Source organism: Podarcis gaigeae, assembly GCF_964106915.1.
Source record: "Podarcis gaigeae genome assembly, chromosome: 15".
NCBI lineage: Eukaryota > Metazoa > Chordata > Lepidosauria > Squamata > Lacertidae > Podarcis > Podarcis gaigeae.
In genome coordinates this window covers 14,402,430-14,423,845 of record NC_139692.1, presented here as the reverse complement: position 1 = coordinate 14,423,845, position 21,416 = coordinate 14,402,430, and the positions used below count along the sequence as shown (strand labels likewise).

Genomic DNA, 21,416 nt, shown 5'->3' with positions numbered 1-21,416 from the left:
CCATAAAGGTAAACGGTAAAGGTAAAGAACCCCTGGATGGTTAAGTCCAGTCAAACTTGACTATGAGGTACGGCACTCATCTCACTTCAGGATGAGGGAGCCAGCATTTGTCCACAGACAGCTTTCCAGATCATGTGGCCAGCATGACTAAACCTCTTCTGGCATGACGGGATACCAGGACGAGTGCCAGAGTGCACGGAAATGCCATTTACTTTCCTGCCACAGCGGTACCAATTTATCTACTTGCACTAGCATGCTTTCAAACTGCTAGGTTGGCAGGAGCTGGGACAGAGCAACGGAAGCTAACCCCATTGCGTGGATTAGAACTGCTGACCTTGCAATCGGCAAACCCAAGAGGTTCAGTGGTTTAGACCACAGCCCCACCCGGGTCCCCGCCACCCACTTGTACATAAAGGAGCTATCTATGACAAGAAGCTGCAGGAGATGGAATAAAGAAAATGCTTCTTTGAAACATATGTTTATGCTGTGTCTGATGCTTACAAATTTTCAGAGTATTAAGATGTATAAATACTACTGTGGGGGAGGGGAATTAAAATTGTCAGATGATAATATTATCCTAAATCACATACCAACTATATGTGGTTTCACTGTGGGTCAACATAAAAGAACTCTTCGTGCCCTTACTTCTGCTAAAAGACTGATATTGAGTCACTGAAAAGACAAAACCATGCCCCACTTGGAATGATGGATAGAAGATATGACTACTCTTCCAACATGTGAACAGATTGCTTTTCGATGTAGTTTGTGTATGGAAAATTCTAATGTTATTTGGATGCATTTATAAAAAGGGCAATGACTTAGTAATTTTATACTTGGTAGAATAATATTTGACATTATTTTTATACGTGCTGGAAGCCGCCCAGAGTGCCTGGGGAAACCCAGCCAGACAGGCAGCATATAAATATTATTACTATTAAAGAATAACCGTACTACTTATATACCTGTATATTGTACTGTATCACAGTTTCAAGCACTTTTTCTGTGTGCATTTCAATGCAAAGCTCCCTAATCTGCACTACCTGAAAAAAATATGCAGACAAAAAACGCAGCTTGCCTACCAAAATTGTGTATAAGAACGCCATATATGACAGGAAAGTGTGCCTAAGAAGTGCATATAGTAGTGAAAATAACACAGGAAAATACAATATATTGGGGGGAGAATCTTGCAAAAATGGTATAGCCAGAGAAATTCGCTGGTGAATTTTTGTGACAATTTAAAAGAAGAAATATCTGAACTGGTGCAGAATTGTGGAGAACTGAACCAAAGTCTAGGGGAAATGATAGATGCAGATCATGCTGGATTATACACCCAATCTGCCCATTTTAAATGTGATAGCTTGAACACTTTCTCTATTTTTCTGTGTTGAGAATTACATCATAAACTTGGGTCTGTTTAGGAAGCACTCTCTTTTCCTAAATGGACCCTCATTTACCCAGTTTAAAACATGCTTCTTTCATCACATCTGCATATCTACTTATTTCATGCCCGTCCTATACACCTTACTCTCTTTGAACAGAAATGAGTGGCAGGCTGATCTCATAATTTGCCGCTTATAGAGTTCTTAGGCAGCTCATCCCAAAATTACAGAACAAAACGAAAACAAGTCCGCCTTGTAACATGGAACTGGTTTGGATCAAAGCAAAGAAAGAAGCACACCAAGGGGAAGTGTTCCCCTCCCCTGCAGATCCCAAAATAGCACTAAACCCAAGCAAGCTGTTTGGGGTTTAAACAGCAGGTGTGCAGCCCTGTTTATCTGAAAAGCTTCATGTCCAAGGAAGCCAATCAGTGGTTGCAAAGCTTAACTGAAGAGGGGGGGGAGCAGAGGAGAGAGAACAAGATTGCAAAGGCAGCTTTAAATGCCACTGAGATGAGTGCAGAGGGGAAAACCTAGTGCCAAGCGTGACAGCAGCAAGAGCCCCAGGGTGCCTCCTCAGTGAGGAAGTGAAAGCAAAGAGATTTCGGGACAGAGCAGTAGGGCAACACTCACAGTGGAGTCCAGAGGGAGATCCTTGGATAGATTCAACAGCCCAAAAGGTCAACAACCAAAACCAAAGCATGGCAGTGTATTTTCAACACCATTTGTTGTGCTTATTAATGCGAGTGGGTGGCACTGTGGTCTAAGCCATTGAGTCTCTTGGTCTAGCCAATCAGAAGGTCGGCGGTTCGAATCCCTATGACAGGGTGAACTTCCGTTGCTCAGTCCCAGCTCCTGCCAACCTAGCAGTTCGAAAGCACACCAGTGCTAGTAGATAAACAAGTGGGAAGGTAAACGGCATTTCCGTGAGCTCTGGTTTCCCTCACGGTGTTCCGTTGTGCCAGAAGTGGTTTAGTCATGCTGGCCACACAACCCGGAAAGCTGTCTGTGGACAAACACCGGCTCCCTCAGCCTGAAAACGAGATGAGCACGACAACCCCATAGTCACCTTTGACTGGACTTCACCGTCCAGGGGTCCTTTACCTGTTGTGCTTATTATCAGCCTTGCGAAATAGATTCACAGAAAGGATGTTAGCCTTCTTCCATTTCACAAGCATAACACTTATGTTTTCATCCGCTCATATTCCTCCAAAGAGCTCAGAGTGACATGTGTTGAGCACCCAACTTTACATGCCTACACACACACACACATACACACACACATTTTACCTCCTCAGCACCCTGTGAACTAGGTTAGGCTGAGAAATGGTAATCCGCTCACAGCCAAACAGTAAGCTTTGTGCATGAATCGTAACTTGAACCCTGGCCTCCGTGGCCCAAATCCAGCACCAGTGACCTGGGTTTTCTGGAAAACAATTCCTAAGAAAATTAGGATAACTTGTGCAGGGAAATTTCCAATTTGGCATGTTTCACTTACATTTCGTAACCAAAGCTAAAAACTTTGAAAACTGCCAAGTGTGTGCCAGTTGTTGTCTTCACCGCTGGCATCCATTCATTGTTACTAATGGATTATGAAACAGAAATTTTACATCGGAAAAAATAAAGCTCCGCCCAGCACTCCAACAGCTACATTGGCTTTCTTCCAAAAGACAAAAGCTTCTCTTCCCTGCCAGCCCAGATGTGATTCTATCTAACACTTCACAGGCAAACAAGCAGTGGCTATGTCCAACCAGGGACAGCAAAGCTATTATGAGATATGGAAAACAGTCTTACCAACACACAACAAGCCCTTATGAACACAGGAGGAACAGTCACCTCGGAATGTAATAAATGCCCATTTAATTGCATGTATCAAGGAGAACACTAACCAAAGATCTTGGGCAGCCTTTCCCAACTCAATGTCCTCCAGATGTTTCAGCTGATCATGAGAACTTCCATGCACAGCGCTATGCAGATCAGCTGGTCTTCAGGGTTGTAGAGAGCAGTGCAAGGCATCATCAATGATCAGCTGATGGTTGGGGCTTCTATGCAAAGACCATGCAAGCCCTGACAACCCGCCCATCAAACCTTGCCTGTGGGACGGTGGGGGAAATAAGGATCCAGCCTGGCAAACAGATCAAGTTCCTCACCCCTGTTTTAGAGTGGAACTTTCAAAATTTCTCAGCTAGGACTTCTGAATGGTATCTTGCCTACTTTTTTGCAGATTTGAACAAATAGCTCAGTTGGTTAGACCGTGGTGCTGAAAACGCCAATGTTGCAGGTTTGATCCCCATAAGGACATAGCCCTGCACTGCAGGGGGTTGGACTAGATGATTTGAATTATCTCTTCCCACCAAAGATCTGTCTTGCACTGCTATGTTTCTGCTAAATTATTAGCAGAGACTATTGCTTAGATTTGTCTTTTTGGCTGCAAAAACACAAAAGGAAATCTCCCCCCAATTAAACATCCTGTTCTCATACATTAATTACAATTTCTAATCTGGTTGTGTCTGACTTTTCATCCCCCAACTCGCTCTTAACTTTCATATTTTATGATATACTATTGTTTATCTAATTTTAGGCAAGCTTTTTATATTCCTGATATTTTATATCATTTATATACTGCAACCCACTTTCAGGTATTTTGCATGATGCGATATTTCACTTGTACAGCTGCTGGTTTTAGGGGTGTGGTTTTTTAGATCTTTGACTGCGTAATAAAGAATCTGTATCTGACTGGAACTCCCATCAGTTCCTGTTCAGTGTGGCCAAGTTGGTTGGAGCTGACAGGAGTTGCAGTCCAAAAACAACTGCAGGGTGTTCTCAAGTAACATTTGCTTCCTAACCTTGCACCAGCCACAATCAGTGATGAGGACACTGGAGGAGAGAAACTGGGGTGTATCTAATGCCAGAGTAGACCTACTAAAAGTAATAGATGGGCCCAAGGATTAAGGCTTTCTGGGAAATGATATATAATGAAATGAAAAAGGTATTTAAATATACCTTCCCGAAGAAACCAGAGGCCTTTCTCCTGGGCATGGTCGGCCAATTGGTGCCAAAGAAGGATAGAACATTCTTTATGTATGCTACAACAGCAGCAAGAATACTCATCGCAAAGTATTGGAAGACACAATATCTACCCACCTTGGAAGAATGGCAGATGAAGATGATAGACTATATGGGACTGGCAGAAATGACTGGCAGAATCCGAGACCAGGGAAGAGAGACGGCGGAAGAAGATTGGGAAAAAATTAAGGACTATCTTAGGAAACATTGTAAAATTAATGAATGTTAGAATGATGTTGGTTTAGAAATTAAGTGGTTTTCAGCTGTAATGATTAAGTAAAAAGAAAAAAAAGGTTAAAAATTAAATGAAAATTAAGGGAGAGGATTTGTTGAATTAATAATTAGAGATTGGAATACAGAAAGGGGAGGTATGAGGAGGTCGGGGAAGTAAGTTATAAGAAAATAAGGGAATGAAACTTTACTTGTTTTTAAATGGTTTTTAGTTTTGTATTTTGTTTTTTGTATTTGTTATTTTTTGCGTTTGTGTTTTGTTTTTATTACTTTTTTTTGTATAACTTTTGAAAATTCAATAAATATCTTTTTTTAAAAAAAAGTAAACGTGGGTGCATTAATTTCAATGGGTATGTTCTGAGTAGAAGTTAGTTAGATATGGCCCTTTATTCGCCGTTCATGGGATTCCCTTTCTACGCCTGGATAAATCACTGTCTATTTACATACTGTTTTCCACACCAAGGAGAGATGGGTGCCTGATGGTGCCACAGAAAGGGCTGCTTTGTCTTGTCACTTCTGGCTAGCCCACAGCCAGGCCATAAGAGACAGCTCTGAGTTGCATCTATTTATTTATATCCCTTTACTATCCTCCCCTCCATGGTCACTTGCCAGCAGAGGACTTGGGCTCTCCTAATGCACAGCTCTTCTTGGGCTGTGGGCAGTCAAAGTCAACATCCGAAGTGCAAGTTTCGTTTAAGTCAAGTCAGCCCACTGGCCCATCAAGCTCAGCGTTGTCTACACTGACTGGCAGAGGGCTTTCCAAGCCCTATCTGGATCTTCTCCAAGTCTTCTCCACCTAAACAGATAAGGTACATACAAGCAGAAGAATGCTGCTGGATCAGGTCAGGGGCATTCACTCCAGCATCTTCTTCTCCCAGCTGCCAGCCAGATGTTCCTGGGCAGTCCACAAGCAGGACATGAGCACAACAGCAATCTCCCCATTTGAATTCCCAGAAACTGGTATTCCAGGCTTTCCCAAACTTAGGTCTCCAGCTGTTTTTGGACTACAACTCCCATCATCCCTGACCACTGGTGCTGATAGATAGGGATGATGGGAGTTGTAATCCAAAAACAGCTGGAGACCCATGTTTGGGAAACCTTGTGGTATTCAGAGGCGTACAACAGGAAGTAATCACAGCCAGTAGCTACTGATAGCTCTTACATTCCATTAATTTGTCATACGGGTACTACAGAGAGGGCCTTTTCAGTATAGGCAACTTGATTATGGGGTGCACCGAGGCTCAAATGGCACTTACATTAAGAGCCTTTCAATACCAGGTAGAGAGACCTTTTCATTTCCCCAGGCATTTAGAATGACATTTTGCCTTTGCAAAAGGATTACTAGGTTTAAAATGCTGTCTGTGCTGGGTTTTTAGGCACGAAATTGAATTGATTGGCTTATTTAATGTTCTAATTGTATACTGCTTGAGTTCCGTCTCACCCACCCAGAGGCCCTTGCTGACCGAGAGATTAACTAATTTTCTAAATAGATACCTGAATGTCTATTACTGAGCCTGGGGTGGTTTGAATGCATGTGGCCTTCAACTGAGCTATGGCCCCACCCCAGTGCTAAACAAACATATCCACACCCATCATTTTTTGTGTGCACATGTGTATATCCACAAGGAAGAAACATTATGCGTTTGACTAGACCAGGAAGGGTCCCAATGACCTCTCCACACGCATTTATTTCAGAAGTGAATTAATTATTTAGGTTTTATTTATTCATTTGACATATGTTTGCCCTTCTTATCAGGAGCACGAGGTGTGATGTACCTGGTCCTCCCCCTCCCAGACCGAGTGTCCCAGTCCTAACTGCCCTTTTCCACACCTCACACCCATGATGTTTCCGTTGACACCTGGAAGTCTTACTCTCTCCACCTGGCCCTAGTGGGCTCCACCAAAAATCCCAAAACCTTCCGGCTCTCTTAAAAAGAATCTTCAGCTACTGTGAGGGTGGGCTTTCAGGTGTGTGGTGCGTAAACCACACAAAAAGGTCATAACACTGAAACAATTTAAAGAGTTTACTGGAAAAGTATTATCATGGCAGCGAGGGGGGCTGAGTTTTAACATCTGAATAAATTGCAGCACCCACACCCAAAACGAAAGAGCAAAAGGATAAGAAAACAAGAAGGTTAACAGCATATAGCTATTCCTACCTAGACTGCAACTTATTCAAGTTCTTCCCAGCGACATCTTAGTGTCAGAGTTCTCAGGGTTCCCAGACATTCAGCTTCTCTTCGGCATTCCTTCTGCCGAGCTCTTTCTGCAAAACTGAAAAAAGCATCAAAGCTAAAACCTTTTTCCCCCTTCCTCAGACACTGTAGTGCCAACGAACTGACCTTTAGATTTTCACACATACGAAAAAGCAATTAACCCCATCTTATCAAAAGCCAAAATTATCAAACTCTGTTCCTGCACACCCCTTGTCCATGCACTGGAGTCACCTCCTTGTGGTGCAAAATGAACTGGAGATTTATTCCATGGCAGCTCAGACTACTGTCACCTGCCTTGTGGAACTCACTGCTCAGGGAACTCTTGGAATGGTAGCTCTATGAGAGCAATAGGGGTCTCCTAATAACGCTCAGCGCCCTTAACAAATTATAATTCCAAGGATTCTTTGGGGAGAGCAAAGCCTCTTTAAAGCTGTATCACACTGCTTTAAATTTATGCTGTAGATTGGGCCTTAGGCAGGCCCCAGCATTGTACACATTTTATTGAAAGCTTTTTTAAAAATAAAAATCTGAGGTTTTCCCAGAAAGATGAGTTTACTCATGGGCAGTATCCGATTTTAATTTTTTGAAAAAAGAATGTGTGTGTGTGTGAGCCTCTATTTATATTTTATTGTTTAGTGGTTTATAAATATTCCTAATAAAACAGCAAAGCAGGCCTGTGAGGTAAAAGTAGCGCTTAACTCAAGGTCACCAGGTAATGTTCATGGATGAATGGAGATTTAAACAGCTTTTCCTCAGGCCTTGTTCTTTCTGATTGATTGATTGATTGATTGATCACATTTATATCACACCTTTTTTTCTAAGGCTCTCAAGGTAGCATATATATCGTTTTCCCCCTCATCAATTCTCCCAACAACAACCCTTATGAGGTAGGTTATGCTGAGAGGCAGCGGCTGGCGAAAGTTCATCCACTGAGCTTCATGACCGAGTAGAGATTTAAACCCTGGTCTCTCAGGCCCTAGTCAAGCTCTCTTACCACTACACTGCACTGTCATATCTCTCACTCAATCCACTCAGCAAGGGGCGAGGAACCTTTCTTCGTTCAAGGATCACATCCCTTCACAGGCCATCTTCTGAGGACTACATGCTAGTAGTGAAAGTGTCCGTAGGCCAGAAGCAAAAGTAGGAAGAGAAACAGATGCAACTCTTGACCTTTTGTAAACTGGGCTATATTCCAGTTGCACAAAAGCCAAAGGCTTCTGCATCCGTCTCTATCCTGCCAAGCAAGAGGCAATATCAAAGTTCAAGGACACATCTAGGTGTGGCAGAAGCACTCAAGGAGGCCATGGAGGAAGGGCTGGGGAGAAGAGTAGTCTGGGGGGAGTCCTGAGGGCCAGGCAGAAGGCTTGGAGGGCCTGAGGTTCTCCATCCCTTCACTAAACTTAGGTCTGTGTGCCACTAGCTCTGCTGCCTTTTGAAGTTGTTGCCCCTCATCCTCCCTCCACAAAAAAAACCTCCACTATGTCCATGGGGTAGCTGCCTCACCTTGCCTCATGGCTACCTCCAACAAGAGTTATCATGGCTAGGTATCTCTGGTAAGCAAGCTATGCCCACTAGGCAACAAAGCTCAAAATTATTATTATTATTATTATTATTATTATTATTATTATTATTATTATTATTATTAATATTATTATTTAAAAGTTTCAAGAGCTGAGCCTGGAAAAGCTCAAACCACACAAACACCCAGCCAGTTTTTCCGATGTGCATACTGAATCTAACACCACCAGCTCTGTTCGGAAACATCCCAAGTGATAACCACAGAACACTTTGCCTGCTGTGGTGACACACACCTGTGGCTTCAGCACTAGCAGGAAAGCTATGATGCATCCTTGCACCGGCCATTCAGGAAGAAGCATCTATTTATGGGACAACCTTGGTTTCTGGCTCTTTGCTCGAATAAAGGGAGACCGCCTTGGGCCTTGCCACAGCATCCGTCACTGCAGTTTCTGAACCCTGCCAGCCCCTCGCTTGCTGCTACAGTGATTACTGTGCTGCCACCCCAGTAAAAGATGCCGCAGCAATTCTCCTCCCACGGTCTCCAGTCCATTTGGCAAAGTGGCCATTGAACTTCCTTAGGTAGCTTTGAATGCAGGTCGGCATTTTTCTCTCTCTCTGCGCCTCCCTCCCTCCACTCCATTCTGCCTGCCCTGTAAGATTAGAAAGCGCAAACTGCAGAAAATGCACTCGTGTGCTCATGCGGCTAGTGCAAAGTTTTTGACATGATTCCGTGGCCTATATTTAATGCTATCTGCTGCTTTTCAAAGGCATGGGATTAGCCGGCGGGCCAATAAGCACTACTATAATGACGTTATAAGCCTAGGGGTTGAGAGTCTATGGAAAACTATAGCCTTGATGTCATTGTTTTTACAGTTTTCCCTGATGCCTTACACACACACACACACACACACACACACACACACACCACAGAGAGGGTTATTCTCCTCCTTGCTGATCCTGTTGCAAGCGGGGTTAGATTAGGACATCATGAGCGCTGACGAAGGAGAAAGACAGTCAGTCAAGAGAGACTCTACGGGAAGCCACTTCAGATCTCTGCATGCTGGTGAAAAGGACGATAACACCTAATAAATTCCCAAGTACACGGAAGATTCTGTCAACTCTCACTTACACTTTATTATATTGGCACTTACAGTCCACCCTTCCACCAAACGTTCCCAGGGCAGGTTACAAAAATGTCAGGGTTAGAAACAATTTGCATTAAAATAATAAAATAAAACCGCAGAACCACCAAGGACAACAGAGCAGAACAGCAGCAAACAACAAGGAGAAACAAGCAGAGCTATACAGTGGACCCTCCAGATACGAATTTAATTCATTCTGGGGGTCCGTCCACAAGCCAAAAAGTCTGTAGGCAGAGGCGCCGCTTCTGCACACGCATGTAGTGTGATTGAGCGCTTCTGCGCATGCGATGAAACCTGGAAGTATACACTTCCGGGTTTGAGGCATTCATAAACCGAAAGTTACATATCCAGAGCGATACATAACTCCACAACGCATATCCAGTATCTTGGTGCAAGGTGCAACTAAGAATCTGAAATGTTTGTCACCAATACATTTTGTTCTGTTTTCATTAACAGATTAAGGAACTACATGTACGATAGTTAGGAACTATGTTGTATTTGATATTAATCTACTAATCTAACACATTTTTGTGAACTAATACAAAAAGCCCTTAAAAAAAAAAAAGATGAGCAGAGTGATTGATGACTACAGCCAGTGGAAGCTAGGTCATTAGGGCAAATGAAGTCTTGCCCCACCCACCTCAGTCTGCCCCCCCCCCCCACCTGCCTGCCTTATTTACAACCAGTCTAGGAGGTGGCACAACCTGTTAGCTTCCTCCTCTTTAACCTTGCCTTTGTAGAACTATGCAGGGAGAGAAAATGACAATTATTTGGCTCTGCCTGTCAACAGCTCAGGCTCTGCCTAGTGTTTGGGCTCCCAGCAGCATTCTGCTCCACCAGTCTAAATGGGCTCTGGCCACCACGGGCTACAGTTTTCGCTGGTTATCAGCTTTGTAGAAATGCAGGGGACAAAAGGACTGGTCTACTGCCTTCCATCATGTTCAACCCCAGCATCTTGAGTTAAAATGGTCCATGTGTATGTCTAGAGACAATGGAGGAAACAAACCCTATTAGATGTACTGCTTAATAAGTTTTTAATGGTTACTGTATTTGTATTTGTTTAAAACCAATACAAAAACAATTAAGTAACGAGAAAGATATCTGGCTAAGACCACTGACATTTCAGGTTATATACACATACCCTCCAATATTTCTCCAATGGAAATAGGGACGTGCTATTCCATCCATTCATCTATCAATTTATGCATGTATATATGTATTATCCTGCACATCTGACTGGGTTGCCGCAGCCACCTTGGGCAGCTTCTAACATATTGAAAAACATAATAAAATATTAAACATTAAAAGCTTCCCTATACAGATGCCTTCTAAAAGGTTGCATAGTTACTTATCTCCTTGGCTCAGGGACTGCATAACTCCATCCCTTCCAACATTTATCCAATGAAAATAGGGATGTCCCAAGGGAAAAGGGGATGTTCCGGGATCAAATCAGAAACCAGGACAGCTTCTGTAAATCCAGGACTGACCCTGGAAAATAGGGTCACTTGGAGGGTCTGTATACACGACTGGACAAATTGTTTTATGAAGTATTAGGCAGCCGCTGAGAGCCAATGTTGTCTTGGATGTGTCTGGATAAGTGTGAGAAAAAAAGGAATACTCACACAAGCACACGCCTCAAGGCAAGCATGACCAGCACGCTGGTTTATCTGAACCACCCGCCCAGCCCAAGGAGATCTGATCAATTCGCACAACGAAACCAGTGGACCTTAATATTTTGAGTGTAAGGAGGATGCCTTCAAAGGGAGCGGCTGTGCAAGAACAACGTCCAAATGAAAGCTACAGATGTTAATAATTATGGTGCAATAGCCTCACCCATAGAGAGAGCAGAATACCAATATGATGAGCTCAAGTTAAAAATGACAGCTTTAGAGGGGAAAGGGAAGAAATGCTTTTTTAAAAATAGCAAAAAAGAAAATGAAACAATGTAAAAAAGAAAAACTCCTTCCTGCATAAAAACAACCATTTCAGAGTACAATTCACAATAATTTTTCATGGACTCCAGCAAAAGGAAAACTTCTTGCAAAACATTGCAAGTGGGGCCAAAGGAGATACAGTTTCCTTTTGCTTTAGAGCCAAATATATTTTTTTTAAAAATGTGCTTTTATTTTTGTTTCCCTATTTACAAATCCTTAGGAATTAGCATGCAGAGAATCCAGCACTAGACAATGGACTTCCTCAGTCAGTATGCATGAGACTCTTAACCTCAGGGACACGGGTTCAAGTCCCACACTGGGCAAAAGACTGATGAACTGCAGGGGTTGGACTAGATGACCCCTGTGGTCCCTTCCAACTCTACAATTCTGCATGAATGATATTCCCAGTAAGTCCTTGAATATTTCCAGGACTGGGGTCAATTTTAATCAGGAAGCAGGAAAGAAGAAGGGACAAAATAAAAGCAATTGAGCTTCTCTAGCCAAATAATATCGAAATGCATTTAGCAGGATCTCTCTCACCATTAAGGGAAAGCAGCAGCCTGTGAACAGCTGAGTTTGCATATTCTCCCTCCCCATGCAGGGTGGGCAGGGCATTTATTTTTTATATTCATTTAATTTAAACTGTATTTATTTAGTGCATTTGGTACGTTAAGGAGCTCAGAATGATGTGTCAAGCTCTCCTTCCGCATCTCAGCCATGCCTAATTCACAAAGGAATTCTTTTCGCCTCACAATAACCCTGAAAGTTAGGTTAGGCCCCAACTGCACTATGCATTTAAAGCAGTTATCATGCCACTTTAAACAAACATGGCTTCCCTCAAGGAATCCTGAGAAATATGGTTTCTGAATGGTGTTGGGAATTCTTAGGAGATCTCGGTTCCCCTCACAGAACAACAATTCCCAGAGTTCCCTGGGAAGAGGGATTGACTGTTAAGCCACTCTGGGATGGGAACAGGGGGTCTCCTAACCACTTTTAGCACCCTTTACAAACTGAAGCTTGCTGGAAGGGATCTGTAGGTCCCTTCACACATATGTGGTGGGACTATCTCAAAGTTGCCCAGTTCTGGGATGAGATGTTTGGGGAACAAAAACATTGGGGAAACCTGTAAAGAAAGAAAAAACCCCAAAAGGCATTGTTGAGTACATTCAGTGGAGACAGCCAAGAGTTGTTTTATACAAACATTTAATTGGCTACTTAAAAATTGGAAAGAAGCAAAGAGTTCAAATGTACGAAAGTGATATCATGCCATTTGAGACATAGCACTTTCTGATAAGCTGACAAAAACGTTTTGCAACTAAAGGGCAATAATAATAATAAATAATAATAATAATAATAATAATAATAATAATAATAATAATAAAAAAAAAAAAAAAAAACAACGTTTATGGCAGGTGGCCATTCATCCAGCACACAAAAACGATTCCACAGGACAAATTGTACCTGGCACATTCCATACCATATGGTTCTGCTAACATTTTCCTTCATGTTCATATTAGCAACTTTCAGCCTCTTTCCACTTCAGGGCTTGTCTGAACTTTACTGTTTGCATCTGAACTATGCCTCTATCTTGAGGAAAGGGGGAGGGGGGTGTTCAGTTCATTGTCATCATCCATCCCCATATATACCGTATTTTTCGGTCGGAGCTAAACATTATAAATTAAGGGCATTTGCAGATGACTTAGTGTTAACGTTGCAACAGCCAGATACTAGTACCAAAAGAGCATTAGAATTAATTGAGATATTTGGTCAAGTAGCAGGATTTAAACTGAATAAACAGAAAACGAAAGTGTTGGAAAAAAATTTAACAATGGAAGAAAAAGAGAGATTTCAGAGTGAAACTGGTTTGGAAATAATGAAAAAAGTGAAATACCTAGGGGTGAATTTAACATCTAAGAATGTGAACTTATTTAAAGACAATTATGAAAAATGTTGGACAGAGGTTAAGAAAGATCTAGAAATATGGTCTAGGCTGAGACTTTCCTTGTTAGGCCAAATTGCTGTTATCAAGATGAACGTATTGCCTAGAATGTTATTTTTATTTCAGACCTTACAGATTCTAGACAAGATGGATTGCTTCAAGAGGTGGCAGAAAGATATATCTAAATTTGTCTGGCAGGGCAAAAAGCCCAGAACAAAATTTAAGATCTTAACTGATGCAAAAGATAGAGGGGGTTTTGCCCTGCCGGACTTAAGACTCTATTATGAATCAGCGGCTTTTTGCTGGTTGAAACACTGGCTACTCCTTGAAGACACAGACATTTTGGACTTAGAAGGGTATGATAATAACTTTGGTTGGCATGCATATCTATGGTATGACAAAGTAAAGGTGCATAAAGGCTTTAAAAACCATATTATTAGGAAAGCTTTGTATAATGTCTGGATTCGATATAAAGATTTGTTGGAAAGTAAAACCCCTAGGTGGCTGTCACCAATGGAAGCCAAGGCGGTGAAAAAATTAAACATGGAACCTAACTGGCCAAAATATTGTGAAATCCTAGAACAAGATGGCGAAAAGTTTAAACTCCAGAGTCATGAGAAGCTAAAGTTTAAAGTTCGAGATTGGTTACATTACTATCAGATAAACGAGACATTTAAGCAGGACAGGAAATTAGGATTTCAGAAGGAGAGGTCAAAGTTAGAAACAGAACTGCTAGAACCCAATACTAAGAATCTATCTAGAATGTATAACTTGCTGTTGAAATGGAATACACAGGAGGAAACAGTTAAATCAGCTATGATTAAATGGGCACAGGATATCGGTCATGACATTATGTTTGCTGACTGGGAACAGTTATGGACCACCGGCATTAAGTTTACGGCATGTAGTGCCTTAAAAGAGAACATAATGAAAATGATCTATAGGTGGTACATGACCCCAGTCAAGCTTGCAAAAATCTACCATTTGCCCAATAATAAATGTTGGAAATGTAATGAGTCTGAAGGTACCTTCTATCATCTTTGGTGGACCTGCCCAAAGATTAAAGCCTTTTGGGAAATGATCTATAATGAAATTTAAAAAGTCCTTAAGTGGACATTTATAAAGAAACCGGAGGCTTTTCTCTTGGGCATGGTTGGCCAGTTGGTGCCAAGGAAGGATAGGACTTTTTTTATGTATGCGACCACAGCAGCAAGGATCCTGTTGGCAAAGTATTGGAAGATGCAAGAACTACCTACTCTGGAAGAATGGCAGACAAAGGTGATTGACTTTATGGGACTGGCAGAGATGACCGGCAGAATCCGTGACCAGGGGAAAGAGACAGTGGAAGAGGATTGGAAGAAATTTAAAATATATCTTAAAAATTGTTGTAAAATTGAGGATTGATAAGATGTCTGGGGGTAAGAAATAGAGAATTACAGCTGTAAGCATTAACATTAAGGAAATTTAAAGAAAACTACTAGAGAAATTGACTGAAGGGTTGCTAAAGAGTTGTAAAACAAGGATGCAGTGAAAGGGAGGTATGGGGAAGTCATGTTTTAAATGTTTTTTATATGTTTTTGTTTTGTGTTTTGTTTGTCTTTTTGTTAAAAAACCAATAAAAATTATTATTAAAAAAAACAAAAAACATATATACCGTATTTTTCGCCCTATAGGACGCACTTTTTCCCCTCCCAAAATGAAGGGGAAATGTGTGTGTGCGTCCTATGGGGTGAATGCAGCGCACCATCCCGCTGTTCCCGGACCTGGTTTGGAGGCTGGCGGCGGGGAGAAGCGGGCTTCTCTGCACCGCCAGCCCCGCAAGCTCGGGGAACAGCTGGGAAGTGCACCACGCTCCCACGGCTTGCGGAGAGCTGCCTGTTCTGGGGGCTGGGGTCGGGGGAAGCTCGGGCTTCCCCTGCCCCGGCCCCGTGCCTGGCGGGGGGGGGGAATAATTTTTTCCCCCTTTATTTCCCCCCCAAAAAATTAGGTGCGTCCTATGGGCCGGTGCGTCCTATAGGGTGAAAAATATGGTAGAGAGAGAGAGAGGGGGGGGGGTTCATAGTTGAAGGAATGATCTGAACCTGGGTTTCCCAGGACTTACTTTGACACTCTAACCACTACACCACACAGTACACCACCAAGCACTCACCCTAGCATCTCATGCAATGCTTTCTTTTGGGAGGGACTGCAGCTGCAGAGCACTCTATGCTTAACAGCTCTGCAGAGCTGAAGGTGCTGGGTTTACTTCCCTCCCTCGTCACCCCAAGCCCCGGTGTACAAAACTGAAAAGCGCAAGATAAAAACCAGCTGCCGCAAGGAAGAAAAAGATAAAGAGAGCATTGTCCCATGTGTCCTGGAAATTTCAGGGCATTTATCTGTCCCCTGTTGGCTCAGAACCACCCTGAACGCATCTTTATTTTCATGCAAAATCAATTTGGACCCATACGTGCATGAATTGGCTGGAAAGTGGAACTTGCTCATTTTCCACAAGGACTTCATTTACAAAAAAATTAAAATAATAATGTGTTAGAGGGCTGATGTGCGGAGACTTGGCTACACTGCACCTGACATTTACCACATTCAAGCATAGTGGCAGGTGAGTCATTAAGGTGATCATCCAAGACAATTGCATCAATTGATTCTCCCCCCAAAAGTCCCAACTACTAACAAAGCCAAATGCTTCAGAAAAGTCACACTAAACAATGAGGTATTAAAGCTGTCTTCTGGCTGGCCCAAAATAAATCATGGTTAGTGGAAGAAGAAGGAATAGATGTGGGGCCTGAAGATGCCCCCTCCCAAGATGGAGGGGAGAGGTCCTCCCCTTCTGTCTCTAGATGATAGAGAAGACAAAACAGATCTGCCAGCCCTCTCCCCTGACCCTCCATTGTTGGGAAACAATAGTTTAGGATCCATCCCATTCTCAGATTCTCATCTCCTTTGAGACTAGTTAGACATGCAGAGGGTTGAGAGATCTCCCTTAGAGTCCAAGTAAATCAGAGTTAAGAGGGTTTGAATGGTGTTGAGACAGTGCCTGGCCCTCCTCAGCTAAACCACAAATTTATTTGCATGCTTGAAGAAAGCTGAACTGCCAAAGTACATGCAACTGTCTCCTCCCTACCTACTATGCCCCAAATAAGGAATGAAACAAAAACATCTCAAGGTGAAATCTAGCCACAACCAAACCACTGACTCTCTAGAAAGAGCTTCATTAACGGCAACCAAACTTTTCAGCCTCACTGGTTGCAAATATTGTTGATGCCGATTGGGGAATCTACTGCTGCAACACTCCCACTGATTGTTTTTACCTATTGACCCTCTCCAATCTAGTCTTTAAACAGACACAACACACGCACCGCATTTAGCCTCTTGCACCAGTTATACACCACAGGTTTCATGCCAGAAGGTGGCACTAACTGTAACCACTGTGTGAGAAATTTGCAGTCACTGGAATTTAAGAATATTGTAACGTTAAAAAAGAAAAGAAACCAGAGGAAGTGGTTCTTGGAAGAGCAGGATGTCAATTTATACCTTCATTAGAGCCAGTATTTCTGAGAAAGGGGTGTGTGTTTGTGTTTGTGTGTTGGGAGGGTGGGCAAATCCAGGAATGCAATCATCCATCACACAATTTCTTAAACAAAGCAGATTTTCTGGCTATACCTCCCAGCGGAAACCTGCACAAACCAAGCTACTTGGAATCTTTGCTCATAGCTTCAGGTTTTTGCATAAACAGATGCCTACGTTTTTGCTGAGCCTCCTCCTGCAAAACTTGCTTGCTGGGCGGTTAAATACGGCAAAAACTTCACACTCCCGGTGATGACACTGCCATGGCCAATGGCCATCCCTCGCTAGCTGGGTATCTAACATTCTCTGCCTGCTTTTCAGGGATGCAAATGTTTGAAAGTGCTAGGGAGTACTCCTCTCTCCTGCCTGGAGCTGGACCCAGATCAAGGGATCTGGCAGGTCTCACCAGATACGGAAAAGAGCAAAACAGCTTAGAGTTTCACTCCCAAGAGAAGAGAGAACTCTTCCTTTCAAGCATTATGTCAGACTCAGTGCTAGAGCTGGACAGATCACAGTCTCGCACTCCTTAGGGTAGCTGGACAGAACTAAAAAGCATTTGTCAGGATGAGAAGCTGGGTTTCTTTCTCTGAAACAGAAAGCTGCGATGATGACCAAGGGGATTTCCCACGATAGCCACATTGCCTTACTTCACAGCCATATCAGGGGAAGGCAGAAACGAGACTGGCTTCCAGATCTTTGGGGAATTTGTGGCAGAGTTTTTCTTGACTTAAAGCTAAAGGTAAAGGACAGTTAAGTCCAGTCGCGAACCACTGTGGGGTTGCGGCGCTCATCTCGCTTTACTGGCTGAGGGAGCCAACGTTTGTCTGCAGACAGTTTTTCCGGGTCATGTGGCCAGCATGACTAAGCCGCTTCTGGAGAAACCAGAGCAGAACACAGAAATGTCGTTTACCTTCCTGCCGAAGCGGTACCTATTTATCTACTTGCATTTTGACATGCTTTCATACTGCTAGGTTGGCAGGAGCTGGGATTGAACAATGGGAGCTCACCCCGTCGCGGGGATTTGAACTGCCAACCTTCCGATCGGCAAGCCCAAGGCTCAGTGGTTTACACCACTGGCGTCCCCTTTTCTTGACTTACACTTGCTTAAAAGCAGTCACATTAAATTAGTCTGCTAGAATCAAGAGAGCCAGGAATGCCTTTTCTGTGAGAGAGAACTGTGAAATTCAGTTCTGCTACTGAGAATAAAAAGGTACCCTGTTCCTAGGCTATGATCACCCCTTCTCTCCCCAAAAGCACACCGTTTTAAACTGAGTCCCTTTGGTGGATCTTAAGACTCCAAGTATGCCATGTCAACAAAAATTGATCCTTTGCACACTTGAGATCTGCCCACCCCTGAGAGCTGCAGCAATGGGTCTCAGAATGAAAGCCCAGCTAAGACACTTTAATCTCCTCCTTCCTGGCCTGACTGAAGGAGAAGAAGAAGAAGAGAAGAGTTTGGATTTGATATCCCGCCTTTCATTCCCTTTAAGGAGTCTCAAAGCGGCTAACATTCTCCTTTCCCTTCCTCCTCCACAACAAACACTCTGTGAGGTGAGTGGGGCTGAGAGACTTCAGAGAAGTGTGACTAGCCCAAGGTCACCCAGCAGCTGCATGTGGAGGAGCGGAGACGCGAACTCGGTTCCCCAGATTACGAGACTACCGCTCTTAACCACTACACCACACTGGCTCTCTTGAAAGGCTCAAGCCTCTATCCAGGACTCTCTCTGACCCCAGACAGCCTGCAGCTAGGAGTTGCTCCTTTTTGTTGCCCTTATGCAGCCTAGCCTTCTGACCACTTAGCCAAATAAGCTCACTCACTTGCTTACTTCAGTATCGGTATCAAACTTTATTTCTCCAGGGAGCTCAAAGTGGTATGCATGGTTTTCTCCTTCATTTAATTGCCACAACAACCCTGTGAGGTAGGTTAGGCTGAGAGGCACTGACTGGCCCACGGCCACCCAGTGAGCTTCATGGCTGTGTGGTGACTTGAACTCTGGTCTCCCAAATCATAGTCCAACACTCTAACCACTGCACCACACTACTTCTCACCTCCATATGACTCACTCCTAACTAGGGATGGGATTCAGTTCACATTGAGGGCAAACATACATAACATGCACTTTCCAAAATAAGACACAAACCAAAACACAGCCATCCTTCAAAATTCACAAATTTTGCAAGGAAGTTCTCCAGGTACAAAAATGGACATAGAGTATGCCTAAAAATGCATATATATTAGTGACAATTACATACAAAAATGCATTATGTTAGAGAATATTATTGCAAAAAAATGTGTTCATTAGGCAAAATTGCATACAAACAGCTGTACATTGGAGAAATTTGCACTAAAATGCTGGTGAATTGTCAAAGGTTTTTTTTTGTTGTTGTTTAATGCAAACTGATGTAGAAATGTGGGGAACTGAAATTAACATAGGAGAAAGGGAACGAGACAAACAGAAACTGACCGTTTAGCCCATCCCTACCCGACAAAAACCCAAAAGCTGTAACATAAGGTTTGTTCTCTGCAGGAAACAAACCACAGGCCTGTGGTGGTTTATAATTCTGATAAGGCAAGTTATAGCTGCAGAAGCACAGAAGCAGCAGAACAAGAGGAGGAGCGAAGAAGATATGATTTTCTGTCTGGGTTCCCTGAACACTTGTTCGTTCTTGCTAAGCCATGCTTTGGCTTAGCACTACATGTGAACATATCTCTGAAATAATTATCAAAATCTTCTCAGGGAAGAAGTAATTGCTAGTTTGTTAACCTTTAGTCCACCAGACTTTAGTCCACAGCAGCCACGAAATTAAAAGATGCCTGCTTCTTGGGAGAAAAGCAATGGCAAACCTAGACAGCATCTTAAAAAGCAGACATCACATTGCCAACAAAGGTCCGTGTAGCTAAAGCTATGGTTTTCCCAGTAGTGATGTATGGAAGTAAAAGCTGGACCATAAGGAAGGCTGATCACCAAAGAATTGAGTCCCATGGACTGCAAGAAGATCAAACCTATCCATTCTTAAGGAAATCAGCCCTGAGTGCTCACTGGAAGGACAGATCGTGAAGCTGAGGCTCCAATACTTTGGCCACTTCATGAGAAGAGAAGACTCCCTGGAAAAGACCCTGATGTTGGGAAAGATGGAGGGCACAAGGAGAAGGGGACGACAGAGGATGAGATGGTTGGATAGTGTTCTCGAAGCTACCAGCATGAGTTTGACCAAACTGCGGGAGGCAGTGGAAGACAGGAGTGCCTGGCGTGCTCTGGTCCATGGGGTCACGAAGAGTCGGACACGACTAAACGACTAAACAACAACAACAGTCCACCAGATGTTGATGAACAACAACTTTCATGACCGCTAGCCACTGGCCATGCTTCCTAAGACTGATGGGAGTTGTAGTTCAGCAACTTCCTGAGGGTCAAAGGCTCCCCATTCCTGCCAACAATTTTGTGCAGCCCCAAAGCAAGCACATCTGCTACACAAGCACCAGCAAAGAAAGAAAAAGAAAGTCTATTTAAGTTTTCCAGGTCATGTGTGAGGCTATGTAATTTTTTGAACTGTTCAATTACCCCAAGAAAAAGCCGCCGCTGCTCCTTATTATAATGGGACAGGTGTCAGGAGAAAGAAAAGTTCTCAGACGCCAAGACTGAAAGCAAGGAAGGTGGAAATCAATGCATTCCCATTCTGAAACCATCTCCAGCATGGAAACAAGTTAAACTAGCAAGCAGCAAAAAGATTGCTATTGATGGCTGGGTCATTTAAAAGCTATCTTGGACAAGGCAACTTTGAATGACGGGTGCCTAGCAGGAGGCAATATAAGCCAGGAAATTCGACTTCTATTTCTAAACTTTGCCTCTTGGGGATGTGGGCAATGCAATAATATGCTCTTCAATAGCACTTTCCATCTAAGTATCACAAATGCATTACAAGCAATAATGTATTACATTTCACAAGCCCCAGGTGGCAGATACATACATCATCTAAGATGGGAGAGACAGTCGAACAATCTAATTCTTTATCATTGACCTGCATCTGAGTGCAATGAGTGACTGTTTTGAAAAGGCTTCAGCTCCTACTTGTTTTATACATGCAAGACAAAACATCTGTGAGTGACGTGCCCCTAATTTCCCAGCTTTCCACTTTAACAAATCACTTTCCGCGTCAGACTGGCTCAGTCATAATGAACTCTGTATAATAAACCACAGTTTACTGGACCAAAATCAAGCATTGTGTCCACACACTCCATCATCCCCCTCCCTTCTCTCACATGCTTAATGTAAAACATAGACTATTTATTAAGCCAGTTTCTCATTACATCTGAATCAGGGAAATGGTTTAATGCCCTGGTTTATAGTAAGAAATCAAACCACAGTTTCCTGGTTCAAATGCAACAGGAAACTGAGTTAATGAATGGCAAAAGTTTTCCACTAATGAAAGGA

General features: G+C 43.0%; 1 protein-coding gene across 10 annotated transcripts in view; it reads right to left on the bottom strand.

Annotated features, from left to right (window-relative positions):
- The window catches only part of ST3GAL4 (ST3 beta-galactoside alpha-2,3-sialyltransferase 4), a 181,411-nt gene that overhangs the window by 133,877 nt on the left and 26,118 nt on the right, over nucleotides 1-21,416 (bottom strand). For 7 of the 10 annotated variants that reach the window (XM_083713726.1, XM_083713729.1, XM_083713742.1 and 4 more), the window contains exon 2: nucleotides 6,833-6,947. The exons of the other annotated variants lie outside the window; for them this stretch is intronic. The gene's annotated coding sequence lies outside the window, so the exon portion shown is untranslated. The remainder of the gene's footprint in view (nucleotides 1-6,832; nucleotides 6,948-21,416) is intronic. 10 annotated transcript variants of the gene reach the window in all.